The sequence below is a fragment of the Schistocerca serialis genome, chromosome 8 (assembly GCF_023864345.2).
Source record: "Schistocerca serialis cubense isolate TAMUIC-IGC-003099 chromosome 8, iqSchSeri2.2, whole genome shotgun sequence".
NCBI lineage: Eukaryota > Metazoa > Arthropoda > Insecta > Orthoptera > Acrididae > Schistocerca > Schistocerca serialis.
Window position 1 is genome coordinate 379,147,394 of NC_064645.1, and position 16,351 is coordinate 379,163,744.

Below are 16,351 nucleotides of genomic sequence, written 5' to 3' on the forward strand. Positions count from 1 at the left end.
ATGTTTCACCGACGACCACCGCTGCTTACGGTAAGAATACACGGCAGCTTCAGCATGACAGGGATTGATAGACAGAATGACTTGCTAACTTGGCGGCAAGCAGCGAACTCTCTATCAGTTGCTTTGCTCTAGTAGGATGCTAGTCTTCTTTTGCTGTCATTCCAACGGCTTGCTATCACTGCTTACCTCTCATATATAATCGTGATCCACTAACAATGATAGAAACCCGCTGTAACCAAATTGTCACCCCCGACCATCTCAGAAGATTACCAACAATTAATTACTATCATTAATGTGGCCACGTATGTACTATTTGAATTTAGCTTTTGGTAATGAATCTTTCATCCCTGCAAGAGTTAATATTTCAGTTGTGGAATAGTTATAGACATACTTTACTCAGTGATTTTACTTTCATAGTCAGTGAATCCCAAGTTCAGTGAGACCCAGACAGGCTTCACTGATCGGGGCCTCATAACAGATGGAATTTTATTGAATTCCGTTGTGTAACATAATTAATCAACACTAGTCCCTGAGGAGTGGTCTGCTGTCGTAACTGCGTGGGTCAGATCAGTTAGGTGTCAGACCAAACTACTCGCTGTGTCTCGAAGTAGCTTTATCTTATCTTCTCACCTATACACAATGAAGCGTTAAGAATCCTATCTGCCGCTAATTTTCTTTCTCCATAGTGTGGTATTGTTTGTGGCTTGGTGCGGGTCACACTATTGAGAGCCGTTACGAACTTCGAGAGGGGGTGGGGGTCAAAGCCTCCCTGCTGAATCACAGGAGCTGACCGCGTTTTTTTACCGACAGAAGTTTCCTGTTCTGGCTCAGTTCCAAGCGTCAGAATGGAGGCTCTCACTATATCCTTACACCTTGGTGAGGAAGAAGAACGATCGTTTAAAACTTGAATACTTTTCAACGGTTACCGCCGTTTTCAGTAAATTCTTAACTCCTTTCAAAATGATAGCGGAAATCTGTTTCTAGATTTTAGTTCCTCAGTACGTTAGGATTCATTATTACGAATATATGTACGTGGTGTCTCATGTTTCGGATGTGCGTGAAAGAACAGACATCATTTGTATGGTTCAACAGCGGTATATGTCGAATGAAATAGAAATTTACAGATATCAGTTGCGGGCAAATAGCGGATAATGGACGGAGGACACTACATCTGGAGTGTGCGGCCTGTGAGAATTTGGGCTGCATGGAAAGCGTGCTTTCAGGGCCTTGGCGGTTAAGGAAGCAGTTCTGGAGCGGCGTAGCGTCCGGGTTCGAGTTCCGGTACAGCACAAATTTTCATATGTCGCTGGCTGCTGAATCATACAAATGGTGTCCTTTCTTTCGGACCCGTCCGAAAGAAAAGGCACCGCATGTACATAAATATACACATCTGAGCACATATGAGCCCCCCGTGACTATGGACCTTGCCGCTGGTGGGAAGGCTTGCGTGCCTCAGTGATACAGATAGCCGTACCGTAGGTGCAACCACAACGGAGGGGTATCTGTTGAGAGGCCAGGCAAACGCGTCGTTCCTAAAGAGGGGCAGCAGCCTTTTCAGTAGTTGCAGGGGCAACAGTCTGGATGATTGACTGATCTGGCCTGGTAACGCTAACCAAAACGGCCTTGCTGTGCTGGTACTGTGAACGGCTGAAAGCAAGGGTAAACTACAGCAGTAATTTTTCCCCAGGGCATGCAGCTTTACTGTATGGTTAAATGATGATGGCGTCCTCTTGGGTAAAATATTCCGGAGGTAAAATAGTCCCCCATTCGGATCTCCGGGCGGGGACTACTCAAGAGAACGTCGTTATCAGGAGAAAGAAAACTGGCGTTCTACGGATCGGAGCGTGGAATGTCAGATCCCTTAATCGGGCAGGTAGGTTAGAAAATTTTAAAAAGGGAAATGGATAGGTTAAAGTTAGATATAGTGGGAATTAGTGAAGTTCGGTGGCAGGAGGAACAAGACTTTTGGTCAGGCGAATACAGGATTATAAATACAAAATGAAATAGAGATAATGCAGAAGTAGATTTAATAACGAATAAAAAAATAGGAGAGCGGGTAAGCTACTACAAACAGCATAGTGAACGCATTATTGTTGCCAAGATAGACACAAAGCCCAAGCCTGCTACAGTAGTACAAGTTTATATGCCAACTAGTTCTGCAGATGACGAAGAAACTGAAGAAATGTGTGATGAAATCAAAGAAATTATTCAGATAGTGAAGGGAGACGAAAATTTAACAATCATGGGTGACTGGAATTCGGTAGTAGGGAAAGGGAGTGAAGGAAACGTTGTAGGTGAATATGGATTGGGGCTAAGAAATGAAAGAGGAAGCCGCCTGGTAGCATTCAGCACAGAGCACAACTTAATCATAGCCAACACTTGGTTCAACAATCATAAAAGAAGGCTGTATACATGGAAGAAGCCTGGAGATACTGACAGGTTTCAGATAGATTATATAATGGTAAGACAGAGATTTAGGAACCAGGTTTTAAATTGTAAGACATTTCCAGGGGCACATGTGGACTCTGACCACAATCTATTGGTTATGAACTGTAGATTAAAACCGAAGAAACTGCAAATAGGTGGGAATTTAAGGAGATGGGGCCTGGATAAACTGAAAGAACCAGAGGTTGTACAGAGTTTCAGGGAGAGCATAAGAGAATAATTGACAGGAATGGGGAAAAGAAATACAGTAGAAGAAGAATGGGTAGCCTTGAGGGATGACGTAGCGAAGGCAGCAGAGGATCAAGTAGGTAAAAAGACGAGGGCTAGTAGAAATCCTTGGGTAACAGAAGAAATACTGAATTTAATTGATGAAAGGAGAAAATATAAAAATGCAGTAAATGAAGCAGGCAAAAAAGAATACAAACGTCCCAAAAATGATATCGACAGGAAGTGCAAAATGGCTAATCAGGGATGGCTAGAGGACAAATGTAAGGATTTAGAGGCTTATCTCATGAGGGGTAAGATAGATACTGCCTACAGGAAAATTAAAGAGACCTTTGGAGAAAAGAGAACCACTTGTATGAATATTAAGAGCTCAGATGGAAACCCAGGTCTACGCAAAGAAGGGAGAGCGGAATGGTGGAAGGAGTATATAGAGGGTCTATACAAGGGCGATGTACTTGAGGACAAATTATGGAAATGGAAGAGGATGTAGATGGAGATGAAATGGGAGATATGATACTGCGTGAAGAGTTTGACAGAGCACTGAAAGACCTGAGTCGAACCAAGGCCCCGGGAGTAGACAACATTCCATTAGAACTACTGACAGCCTTGGGAGAGCCAGTCCTGACAAAACTCTACAATCTGGTGAGCAAGATGTATGGGACAGTCGGAATACCCTCAGACGTCAAGAAGAATATAATAATTCCAATCCCAAAGAAAGCAGGTGTTGACAGATGTGAAAATTACCGAACTATCAGTTTAATAAGTCACAGCTGCAAAATACTAACGCGAATTCTTTAGAGACGAATGGAAAAACTAGTAGAAGCCGACCTCGGGGAAGATCAGTTTGGATTCCATAGAAATATTGGAACACGTGAGGCAATACTGACCCTACGACTTATGTTAGAAACTAGATTAAGGAAAGGCAAACCTACGTTTCTAGCATTTGTAGACTTAGAGAAAGTTTTTGACAACGTTGACTGGAATACTCTCTTTCAAATTCTGAAGGCGGCAGGGGTAAAATACAGGGAGCGAAAGGTATTTACAATTTGTACAGAAACTAGATGGCAGTTATAAGAGTCGAGAGGCATGAAAGGAAAGCAGCAGTTGGGAAGGGAGTGAGACAGGGTTGTAGCCTCTCCCCGATGTTATTCAAACTGTATATTGAGCGAGTAGTGAAGGAAACAAAATAAAAATTCGGAGTAGGTATTAATATCCATGGAGAAGAAATAAAAACTTTGAGGTTTGCCGATGACATTGTAATTCTGTCAGAGACAGCAAATGACTTGGAAGAGCAGTTGAACGGAATGGATAGTGTCTTGAAAGGAGGATATAAGATGAACATCAGCAAAAGCAAAATGAGGATAATGGAATGTAATCGAGTTAAGTCGGGTGATGCTGAGGGAAATAGATAAGAAAAAGAGACACTTAAAGTAGTAAGGAGTTTCGCTATTTGGGGAGCAAAATAACTGATGATGGTCGAAGTAGAGAGGCTATAAAATGTAGACTGGCACTGGCAAGGAAAGCATTTCTGAAGAAGAGAAATTTGTTAATATCGAGTATAGATATAAGTGTCAGGAAGTCGTTTCTGAAAGTATTTGTATGGAGTGTAGCCATGTATGGAAGTGAAACATGGACAATAAATAGTTTGGACAAGAAGAGAATAGAAGCTTTCGAAATGTGGTGCTACAGAAGAATGCTGAAGATTAGATGGGTAGATCACGTAACTAATGAGGAGGTATTGAATAGGATTGGGGAGAAGAGAAGTTTGTGGCACAACCTGACTAGAAGAAGGGATCGGTTGGTAGGATATGTTCTGAAGCATCAAGGGATCACCAATTTAGTATTGGAGGGCAGCGTGGAGGGTAAAAATCGTAGAGGGAGACCAAGAGATGAATACACTAAGCAGATTCAGAAGGAAGTATGTTGCAATAGGTACTGGGAGATGAAGAAGCTTGCACAGGATAGAGTAGCATGGCGAGCTGCATCAAATCAATCTCAGGACTGAAGAGCACAACAGGATGAGCACCATGACAGCGAAATGATATCGTCTTTGCAGATGCACTCACTGGCCCGAACCCATGCAGGACTCGGCTGAATAGCTGAGAGCAAATTGGGGATAACGGACGGAGGACATTGCGTCTGTAGTTTGCGGTATGTGGGATTTTGAGCTGGATGGAAGGCGTGCTCGGATGGCCTGAGGTTTTAAGGCAGGCGTTGAAGAGAAGCGGAGCATTTGGGTTCGAGTACTAGTATGGCACAAATTTTAACATGCCGCCATTGCGTCTAATGCAGTGCCCTATATAGCTGAGATTTGTAAAGTTCTATCTCATTATCATGAAGTTTCTTTTCTGTTGGACATTTTGCTAACGGTTTAAATCGAGACTGAATTTTGAAGGAACTCCAAATAAGGTTGATAGGGCAATTATGGATAAACCGGACTGTTTTTCATTACTAGAGAATCCTGGATCCGTTATCTCATTGACTCTTTACTAATTCGTACTCGACTTTTCCTCTGTTTGCGATCTTGTGCGGTATCAGGTAAGCTGCATCAACTTGAATTCACTCGTTGACGATAAGACCGCAAAGCTGTCATATTGCGAATACGTTGATGACCCCTGTAACAGGTGGTCCCACACATGTTCGCGGGATTAAGCTCGGGTGGTTTAGTATGACGGTGGATGTGTGATGGTGTGCCTGATGTTCTGCACTGTGAACGTGATTGTTGTCATATCGGCAGATGACACTATCCACGGCGTACTTATCACCAAAATGTAGGAGAAAGGGCAACAGTTGGTCACCGAGAATGCTGAAATAAACACCCCGCGGCTCGTGTTCAGTGTAATGTGAATAAATAGCCCCAAGTTATGGTATAAGAAAACACGCGAAAACATCACAAAGAGGTATCTGGCCTCAAGTTCACCCACAACAGATCTCACTTCAAATTCCATATTGGGCCAAGGGTCCATTCCATTACTCCATGGCCTCCAGAATTTGAAAAACAGGCAAAATCGTGACTCTTCCAACAACAGTACACACCTCACCCCATCCCACGGGGGGAGCAAAGGTTCTTTTTGTTGCCAACCAGTGTGCGACTACCCATCGTGCATTACACCCTGCCACACAGCCTACAAACAGCGACTCTCTCTCCCAAATGGCTGGCAAACCCTCGCATGGCATGTACTTTCAAATTCTGCCATTAAATCTTGTTGTCTCCTTTGGAATGAACATTTTGTGAGGGCGATTGCTAACAGCTGTTACATATTTTATGAAACGCTTGGCATATCCACTGAATGAAAAAAAAATCACAACACCAAGAAGTTGTGCGGCATAAACAAAAGCTGGTTGGCGTATTTCTCCATCTGAAAGACGTCTATTCAAATTTCGCACTAGTAGCATTCTTATGCACTAGTACCACCACTATAAGGATACAAATCAGGTTTGTTTTAAATATGTGCTGTAACGGTTGTGAGCATTACCTTTCAGATTGGACGTGGAGAGTTCACGATACTCAAAAATGCCTTTAAGGTGACCTAGACGCTGTTATCAACACATCAGTGATTATGAACGATGTCGTGCAATTGGGCTGGACGTCCGTGCACCGATACTGCAGAAAGACTTGGCAGGAATGTAGCAACTCTACGTGATTACTGGCGAGAATGTACGGTCGGAAGAAGACCAGGCTCTGAACAGTCGCGTGTTCGGCGTACGACTCTGGCGCATCGTACTGCATCTGCCTCACCAATATGAGTGGTAGTTGGCACCACAGTGACACAACGAACCGCTACAAATCGGTTATTTCAAGGACATCTCCGAGCAAGACCCCGTCTAGCGCGCACTCCACTGGCCCCAAACAACTGCCATTTGCGGCTTCAGTTGTTTCAAGCGAGAGCTCATTGGAGGGCAGGGTGGAGATCTGTTGTGTTTCCTGCTCTGCCTCTGTGCCACTGATAACCGTGTGCTGGTTAGTAGGAGCCCAGTAACTACCTTGTCTCAGTGCTAGACGCACTGGAGCTACACCTGGAGTTCTGGCCTGGGGAACGATTTCGTATGACCGCAGGAGCACTCACGGTTATCCCGCGTACCCTGACAGAAAATTTGTACATAAGTCAGGCGATTCGACCTGTTATGCAGCCATCCATGAACAGCATTCCAGGGGTGTTTTCAAACTTGCCCACACATCCCGTGTTGTAGCCCAACGTGCTTTACAGAATGTTCAATACGTCGCCTGACCTACTCGATCACCAGATCTGTCTCCAGTCGAGCTCATGAGGGACATCATTGGACGACAGCTTCAGCGTCATCAGCAACCAGCATTAACCGTCACTGTATTGATAGACCAAGTGCAACAGGCATGCAGCTCCAAATTACAAACCGACATACGGCACCTGTACGACACAGCGTATGCACGTTTGTATGATTGCATTCAGCATTCTGGCGATTACACCGGTTATTAATGTAACAGCGTTTTACATTTGTGGATGGCTTATCTCGTGCTGCAAACTAACGTGTGATTTTGCAATGTTACTAAGACAAACGTATTCCCGAAATTTCATTACTCGACATTAATTTTTGGTGTTGGGATCTTTTTCTCTCAGTGTAGACTGCAAGGATTTCATTAAATTCTTTAGACATGTTACTTTCTACGTTTCATGACCCAAGGATATGAAAGAGAGACAGTGGCTGATAGTGGAGCGAAATAGGGTTGTAACCCGTCCCCATTGTTTTAGAATGTGAACATGAAGCATGCCTTAAGGGAAAACGAACGATAATTTTGGAAAACTAATTAAAAGATAAGGAGAAGAAATAAGAACTTTGAGGTTTGCTGGTGACGTAATTCCGTCAGAGATGTCAATGGACTGTGAAGGTTGGTTGAAAAGAATGACTAGTGTTTTGAAAAGATGTTATAAGAAACATTAACATAAGTAAGATATTGACAAACGAGTGTAGTCGAATTAAATCATTAGGTACTGAAGGAATCATATTAGGTAATGGGACATTGATAGTATTAGAGGAGTTTTGCTTTGTAGGCAGTAATATAAGAAAAACAAGAAAAAGTTTCTGGAAAAAAGAAATTTGTTAACAACAACAAAAAAATTAAATGTTAGGATGTTGAGCCGTGCTCTCTCATAACTATACGTTTTCATGAACTTCGCTGTCTATCCGTGTTTGGTTTCCCGCCCTTGTCGCAGTTATGTCGTGGTTCTTCTTCCTTCTACGTGTGGCAACAGTGGTGTGTGTTGATATTTTCGCCATGTACCATCTTTGGTTTGGTGCATATCTGGGGATCTGGTGTCAGTTGGTCGGTTGTTGTGGAAGAGGGAAGTTATCTTCGCGCGGTGCAGTTGGTTGTGCAGTGTCGGAGCGTGTGTGGAGCTGTCCGATCGCTACAAGCTTCGTGGTTCACCGACCCAAGACGTCAGCGTAGAGTAGTGGTTTAAACTACCCAAGCCACGTCTATTCATGTTGTGGTGGTTCGCTTCTGTGGTTTGCTGTTGGGGAGGTTTTCCGGTGAGCAACACCGAGTGATTCTACTGCTGAGATTTAGCCGCCATGCGGTGCAATTAACTATTAGAGTGCACCAGTGGAATTTTCTGTCTTGTGGTAGTTACTGTTCTGGTTACCTGCCCTGGGCACTGACGTTAATTCAGGCAGTGTTCTTTTGAGCGAAGTTAATTATTATCATGTTTCAAATTCAAGTGTACCAGCGGAATTTTCTGCTTAGTGGCCGTTAGTGCTCCGGTTTGGTCGACTACGATTTGAGAGCACCAGTGAAATTTTCTGTCTTGTGGCCGTTAGTGTTCCGGTTACCTGCCCTGGGCACTGGCATAAATTCAGGCAGTGTTCTTTTGAGCAAAGTTAATTATTACCGTGTTTCAAATTCAAGTGTACCAGCGGAATTTTCTGCCTATTGGCCGTTAGTGTTCTGGTTACCTGCCCTGGCCACTAACGTAATTTCAGGTAGCGTTATTTCCTCACCTGTTGTCGCTGTCCAACATGGTGTGTAATTTCGACAGCTAATACATACGCCATTGTGGATTATCACGTTTGTAACATTGCCGGTTTGAGCTCTCATGTACTGATTGATTGGAAAAAAGTCGTTGTGTCGGTTGGTCCGTGGTTGTCCCGTGGTTGGGTTCCGAGGGATCAAGTATAGTTGGGCTCACCACCTGTCTCACCTAAGTGAACGAGGGCAGACCAACCTCCCTTGAGGCTTCTGAGTGCCACCGGTGTTTAATTATCTGTTGTCAGTTATTTTAAATTTTAGGCTTGTGGTTATTTGTTTTGTTTTCTTAAAATTTAGCAAAATTAATTTCTAAATTTATCTTTCAAGCTTAAACACTGCGGCCTTCTGCCTTTAAAGATTATGGTAATATTTTTTAAAGTTTTGAAGTTTAACTGTGACCCTTAGCCATTGGTATTGCACCTTGCGTATGTTGCTTCTTTAAATTATTTTATTGCTATCTTAATTGGATTTTTATCTTGTTGACTTTTTAGATTTCTTGTTGTTAAACATGCTGGCCTTCTGCCTTTAAAGGTCTATGATAACACATTCTGATGTTTTGAAATTTAATTGTGGCCCTCAGCCATTTGTGTTGCACCTTGCATATGTTGCTTTTTTGGGTTTTAAATTATTTTATTGCTATCTTAATTGAATTTTGATTTTTTTAAGATTTTTGTTGGGCTTCTGTCTTTAAAGGTCTATGTAATACAATCTAAAATTTTGGAATTTCATTGTGGCCCTCAGCCATTTGTATTGCACTTTGCGTATGTTGTTTTTTGAATTATTTTATTTCTATGTTAATTGGGTTCTTAACTTGTTAAGATATCTTGTTGGAGGCCTTCAGCTGTGATAGAATTGCATTCGGTAAAGATTCGGCTATGTGCCACTTTGGTAGTAAAGGTTATTAAATTAAAATAAATGACAAATAGAAGTAGAAACTGAGCTAAGCTCTTGGCCCTTTCCACAGTCCTATTACTTGTTCTGCCCAGCGGGTTTAGCGAGCGTTTCAGATGTCATTTCTGAAGCTTAGCATTATATGGAAGTGAAATACGGACGATAGTCAGTACAAAGACGACGAGAATAGAAGATTCTGAAATATGGCGTTGCAGAAGAATGCTGAAATTAAATGGGCAGGTTGAGTAGTTAGAGAAAGATAGAATTCTAACGAGAAGCGCGTAACTAAGCGAAATGATAGGGTCGTAGGACACATACTGAGGCAGTGAGAAATACTTAACTGTCTATGTAATCTGAAAGAAACGTGGGGAGAAAGGAAATGGACCATTGATGTCAGCTGCATCGGGACTTCACGCGGAATCAGCGGCGGCGAGTGAAAATGTGTGCCTAACTGGAATTCGAACCCGGGATCTCGTGCTTTCTAAACAGCTGCGTTAATCAACATGTCCAAAGGAACAGACACCATGAAAGGGTCCTATAGCCACCTTTCATTAGTCCGGTAGCCCATTTTCATTACCATTTCTCTTTCTTTTCCTCGTTTCTCTATTCTCTTTACTCTCATAGTAGTGTGATTGAATGAATGTGGTTGTGTGTCACGTTGCTAGACGGTGGCGTAGTCTGCTGCAGAAAGTCTGCGATAGACGTACAGATTCAGCAGCAGTTGTACAGAATAGCCAACTCTCGTAGTGGTCAAGTAGGCAAAGAGGTTTTCGCTACTTGTGAGAAATCCACTTGCGTTAGGTTGGTGGCGGAAATGGCATCTTTGGGTTTTCCGGGCCATGCGGAGCGTGGAAGAGGCTGGAGGAGCGGAAGGCAGTCTGCCGCCGGTACGGGAAGCGTCCACAGCCGTGCTCCAGTCGAAGAAGGGTGAGTTAGACTGACCGCGTGGCGCGTTGTTACTTGGCGAGGGGAGACCTGTTAGCCTTTGGTCTCGCTTTTCAGATCTGGAAGATTGCTTTGCCTTGTCGCAGCGAGGAATGCAAAACTTTGGCAGATTTTTCTTTTAGCAAATTTCTGTAGCAGACTTGGATCCGCCGGAAGAGCGCCACACAAAGGTGTCGATAAGAAGTGAGCACTCGCTTCTGTATGAATGTCTGTTTGCCTTCAGCTGTGCCTGCATAAGCTTTCACCTTTCTGAATATTTAAAGCCTTGCCTTATCGTAAATTTTCCTTGATTTATGTGTCTTTCGTCCGTGGGGAGCCAACCACGTGGTAGAACATCATAGTTGTTGGGCTACCGGTGTCACTAACTGTCCGATCGCTTGTTTGTTTTAGATAATGTTAACATGATTGTGTGATGTGATATTGTCGGAATTTGGCACTAGACCTAGAAATTGTCTCCACAAACCACGTGTTATCAGGAATCGTGTACATGCCTCATATCCTTATCTTAGGAATAAATGATTTTATCTACAATTTTCTCTTGTGTTCCGAGATTACGTTTTTGCGCCTAAGCCACTCACTTCGTAGCTTTCCCGTTAGCACACCCAATGCGTTTCCTTGTGCACAGGTCCAGTGATTAGTCTCCCCTTGTATTTTATAACAAATGCTGTAGATTAAGTCTTATTTTCAGGTGTGTTGCTGGGAGCTGATCTTCTGCACAGTGTTCTTGCATGTGCTATTTTATTTTAAATGTTTGATTGTCGTGAACAGTGCACGGAGAACACTATTAATTACATCGTATCCCATATGAGCGACATAACAACGTATGCATGTTCGTGAGTTTTTGGTCTGTGATCAAATTAATTTATTTTCCGACTGGACCAAATCTTTGATTAGTTGTATGGTTAGAGTCGGTGGCGACCCTATTCTTCTCACGTTGACTTCATAAGCAATAAGTATTTCCATTCCCAATAATAAGGAATAACCCGTAGTAACAGGTTAGTTACACATGTCTTACCCTGCTCACGGATTTCGGTAAACCAGGGATCTTCTGATGCGCAGTGAGGATTAGTTATTTTCGGTTGGATGTGCTAATTGGTATATTGTCTTTCTGTGATACAGAATTTACGTGAATTTATGATATAGGTGTGCATTTTCTTACATGTTTTATCTTGTATATGTATTACTGTATAGACATTGTGATTTAGTATTCATTTGTGTTACAAGTGTGGGTTGACTCTTGTCCTGTGTCGTGTATCGGTGTCATATAGTAAATCTTGGGTGCTTTGTGGGGACTGTGAGTCCATTAGGAGACTTTGGCATTATTCTTGTTGTATTTTGGAGCACGGAGTAACTATCCTTATGATGGAGACGCGTAGCTGTTCAGGGAGCCGCGATCGGAAAATCCTGCCAGACAATAACCCTGAACAAGGACGAGGTCAAAACGTCGAGTCCGACCAGGAACGAAACGCGGAAAACGCAAGTACAAGTGTTGTCCATCCTGAGCCTGCTGTAGTGATTTCGAATCATTCGATAGACGCAAATTCATTACAGACTATGCTACGACAATTACTAGATAGTAATAGGAGACATATCGAGGAAGTGAATAACAAAAAACCGGAAGAAAATAGGAGACATATCGAGGAAGTGAATAAAAAACAAGCAGAAGAAAATAGGAGGCATATCGAGCAAGCAAATAAAAGATTGACTAGTGAAATAGTACAGGGTGTTGGGGAGAAACTGGTGATCATTGACCAACGCATCTCCGCCTTAGAAGAGGGGCAGCAAGTCATTAGCAAGCAGGTGATGGAGCAAGAATAAAGGATCGCTGGGAATATTCGTATACTAGCAGAACAATGCCAGAGTGAACAAGCGGCTCTTGAGTCCCGAGTAGGACAAAATTCCGCCAGGGATCTCCGCGCGTTAGCAGAATAATGCCAGAGTGACCACGCGGCTCTTGTGTCCCGAATAGAGGACACTGCGGCTAAGTGCCCGGTCCACCTTAACGCGCAGGTAGAAACCCTCAGCCAGGCGATAATAGCTCTCGAGCGAGAGCAAGGGCTTACGCAAACACAACAAGACACGGCCCACCGAGAGATGCGAGAAGAAATAGCCAGGATCTCAGACGCAGTGGCGCGTAAGTTTGACAATAATAGGGAAACGATTACCTCGTCATCAGCGGATGCAGACGAAATACGGTCGATAACAAAATGTCCGCGTGGACAGTGTGAAATAAAAATACAACAAAGAGGGGTTACCGAGGGAATATGTGAGCGCATGGCCCGTTTAGAACTTCACCTAAAAGGGTTAAAGGCCCATGAAGTTGAAAGAAATGAACGAAAGGGCCATTATTCCGACGATGATTCCGGGAACGATGGCGAATTTGATCATCGTCATGATCACGGATCTCGTACCAGGTGGGAACGGCGCGGATCCCCTCAGGAACGTTCGCCAAGGGAAACTCGCGAATTTGACTTTAAACATTTTCTGACCGTGAGGAAGTTTGAAGTCTTCCGTAACTCGGCTTCGGGGATTCACCCGCGGGCCTGGTTACAGCAGTTCGAGTTCTCCCTCCCTCCTACGTGGCCCAGTGCGCACAAGATGATGTGCGGCTACCTCGAAGGTGAGCCAGCGGCGCGGATGAGGTCAATTGCACGCAATTGCTACACTGTTGGAGTTTCGACAACACTTCCTGTCGATCTATTGGTCAGTGGCAGCGCAAAGTCGTGTAAAACACGGACTCATTATGCTACCAGAGTTAGACAGGTCAAAATTCTCCAGCCCTGTGCAGATGTTCGAGCACATGCTGCAGGCGAATGAACATCTTGGCGATTCTTATGGACCTGCGGAAATTATTCGTATTTGCCTGCGAAAGTTTCCAATGCAGTTGCGGCACGTTATCCTTGCAGGACGATGTAAGGATGACGTAGAGAGTTTTCGCAATCTTCTTTTAGAGCTTCAGTGTGATGCGAATGGCACCACGCAGAATTATGGTCAGAGCGCCTACGAGCAGCGGCCGCGCGAGCGAAGCCGCAGCCGTAGAGACAGGTGGCAATACAGACGTAACGGGTCGCCTCAGAGTTACAGAGCGCGCGAGCATTGGCAGCGTCGCGACTCCTGACGGAACGCGGGCAGAACAAACGATGCCAATGGTCATCATTCGCCGAGAGGAAATCAATGACACCCCAGGGAGTTTAGAAGATACGGTAATGAGCAGAGATTTAGGCGCAATTATACCAGATCTAGGAACGGTAGTCGTGATCGACCACAGAATAATTATCGAACAAGAAACAACAAGGTTGCCGTAAACAGTACGGGTGGTCCGCCAGTGGGTGTTGAAATTCGTCCCGCAAACCCGCGGCACAATCCGACAAATGCCTCTAATCAAAGGGATCAATGACTGTTGGCTGGCTCAGTTGGTGTCAAACTTAATGAGGACCGGTGTTATTGATGATATTGATGTGCATTTGATAGAGGAAGATGTTATTATGGAAGATTCGTTGAGGGAGGGCCACAGTATTGGTGTGCCTGCGGTAAACCCAGTCGTCTCTGTTTCGTACAATTAAAGTGTATATTTTCCAATGTTTTGATTCACTCTGGAGTGATTAAAATTAAAGTGTATATTTTCTATGAGTTGTAAAGGGTCCCCCAATATATGTGTAGTTATTTCCTCGTCTCAGCAGAGAGGAGTAGTGTTGTGCAGCTTCAAATCGTCTGAATGTGAATGATTATGAGGCTCGTATAAAGCGCTTCCTATTACAGTAAGATGGCATTCGTTTTTTGATGACTAAAAAGGTATCGGGTGTGTTGGCGTGGCGAGTCAATGGTCGTAAGGTAATTCTTGATGATAAATTGCAGTTGTAGTGTTCTTACTCCCCTTAGGTGAGCATGATTCAGTGAATTTTTCAAATGTACTGCGATGTTGATGAAGCGACTTGGTGACTTGTAGGTGAAGGATTTATGTATGAAGGGAGATTAATAGTGTTTGATTTTCAGAGTTGCCATCTTATAAGATATTTGGAAAGTGTAACTTGCCGCCACATACTACTAGGTACGGTTGAGGGCACCAGAATGTGAAACCCCAGAAGACATAAATGGAAACAGCTTATAAACTCAAGCAGCTTGATATTTAATAGAGAATCAATGCGACTACCTCTAAGCGGAAATAACATGACGACAGGTGAGGACCCATGGGGACATGTGGTGAGTAATTGTGTAATCATTATATCTTATGACAGCAGTAAGTTCGGTACTCATGGCCCTGGACAATGGATTTCTTTTGACAGTATTTCTTTATGTACTTATAGGACGAAGTGTTTATGTGTCTGCTAATAGGATAAGATGATTTTTATTTCCATTTTTATGCCCACTGACCTTTTGCATTAGTCTGATGAATAGATGTTGAAACATTTACCATTCCAGATGTGACTTAAATGAACCTTCTGTGTCTCATTAATCATAACTTTTATTATGCAATGTCCATAGAAAAGAAGTCTCGGAAATTTTTCACAGATCAGCAAACATGTTCTGCAAACCTTGGAGGAGCAGTCAATGAACAACGATATGGCTATTGGTGTTGAAAGGAATATTTTGTTTATATTTGGGAATTGTAGTCGGGCTATATGGTGATGGTGACAATTACGAGCTCTGTAGATTGTGTGTGAGGGCGTACTTAGTAGGTATAGTTTTTTGTCTGTAGTTAGCAGCGGCGCCAAATCCTATCCAAATCCTGACCAAACCTTGTACAAGATCTACCCTGAATGATTGACAGCAAATGTAATGCTGGAACTATATTTTATAAAAAAGGATTTTTTGTTTGTTTGAATATTGGTTATATAATTTTCCTCATTTTTTTATTGGTATTGTTAACAAGGCCATTTTTTTCAAGTTAATTTTGGGCAATATTCCACGTATTGATCAGGAGTAAGAAACTCCGCTGATTTTGTGGTAATCTGTACACATGACATTTTGTAACGATCTCTGTGAGCCCAGTTCTTAAGTGGGTGCAAGGCCGCCTAGGGAGCCTCCGCATCAGAAAGCACAGGGCTTGGTCCACCGGCAGGCGTTGCAGAACCCTTCTATCAACGGCGAGGCAGTGGTGCGGCGAGCGGTCACAGCTGTTTCCCCATCAGAGGGGAGGGTATGCTGGTCTTCCCCCAAGCCCAGGTTCACACCGGGGCCGGCAGGCGTATCACCACGGCAGCGCCAGCTGATGGCCGGCGTTCCACCCCATGCGCTAGTCATCTGACAAGCGAAAGGGAAAGTATGACGCACACCAGGCGAGGCCGCCGATCCCTGAGCGCCGCTAGTCCAGACGGCCGCTGCGGTGAGGTAAAGCCCACTGCCCGGAGGGACACGGGTCCCACCACTGACGCATCGGCTGAGAAGGTGCAAAGAGGTGATAAGCGGGTCTCAACCCCGATACCCGCACGAGTTTACGTCGACCTCGATGCGACGCAGAAGAGCGCGTGTCTCCCCACTGACACGACAGGAGACGGGGGCGTGTGTCGGTAAAACACATTCCTCCACAACACACGGACGACGACCGCCAAGCCGCCTTCTCGATGATGAGGCAGGGCCCACAAGTGGCGATGTCCTGCAAATCTGCAACGCCGAACCATCCCACAGTATGGACGCAGAGGGTGGAAACGGGCACGAGGCAACGTCGCGGGGTGCTGTCTAGGATGAACAACCTGGGTTACAACGGACGTTACAATCAACGCCGCTGCGAATTCCCCAGTTCAGTGTTGTGGTCCCCTAGTAGCTTATCCTCCAAGTCGCCTTTAGAAGAGATGCCCACCCCAGCACCTAAAGAGAATACCCAGTGAAAATACCATGTGACGA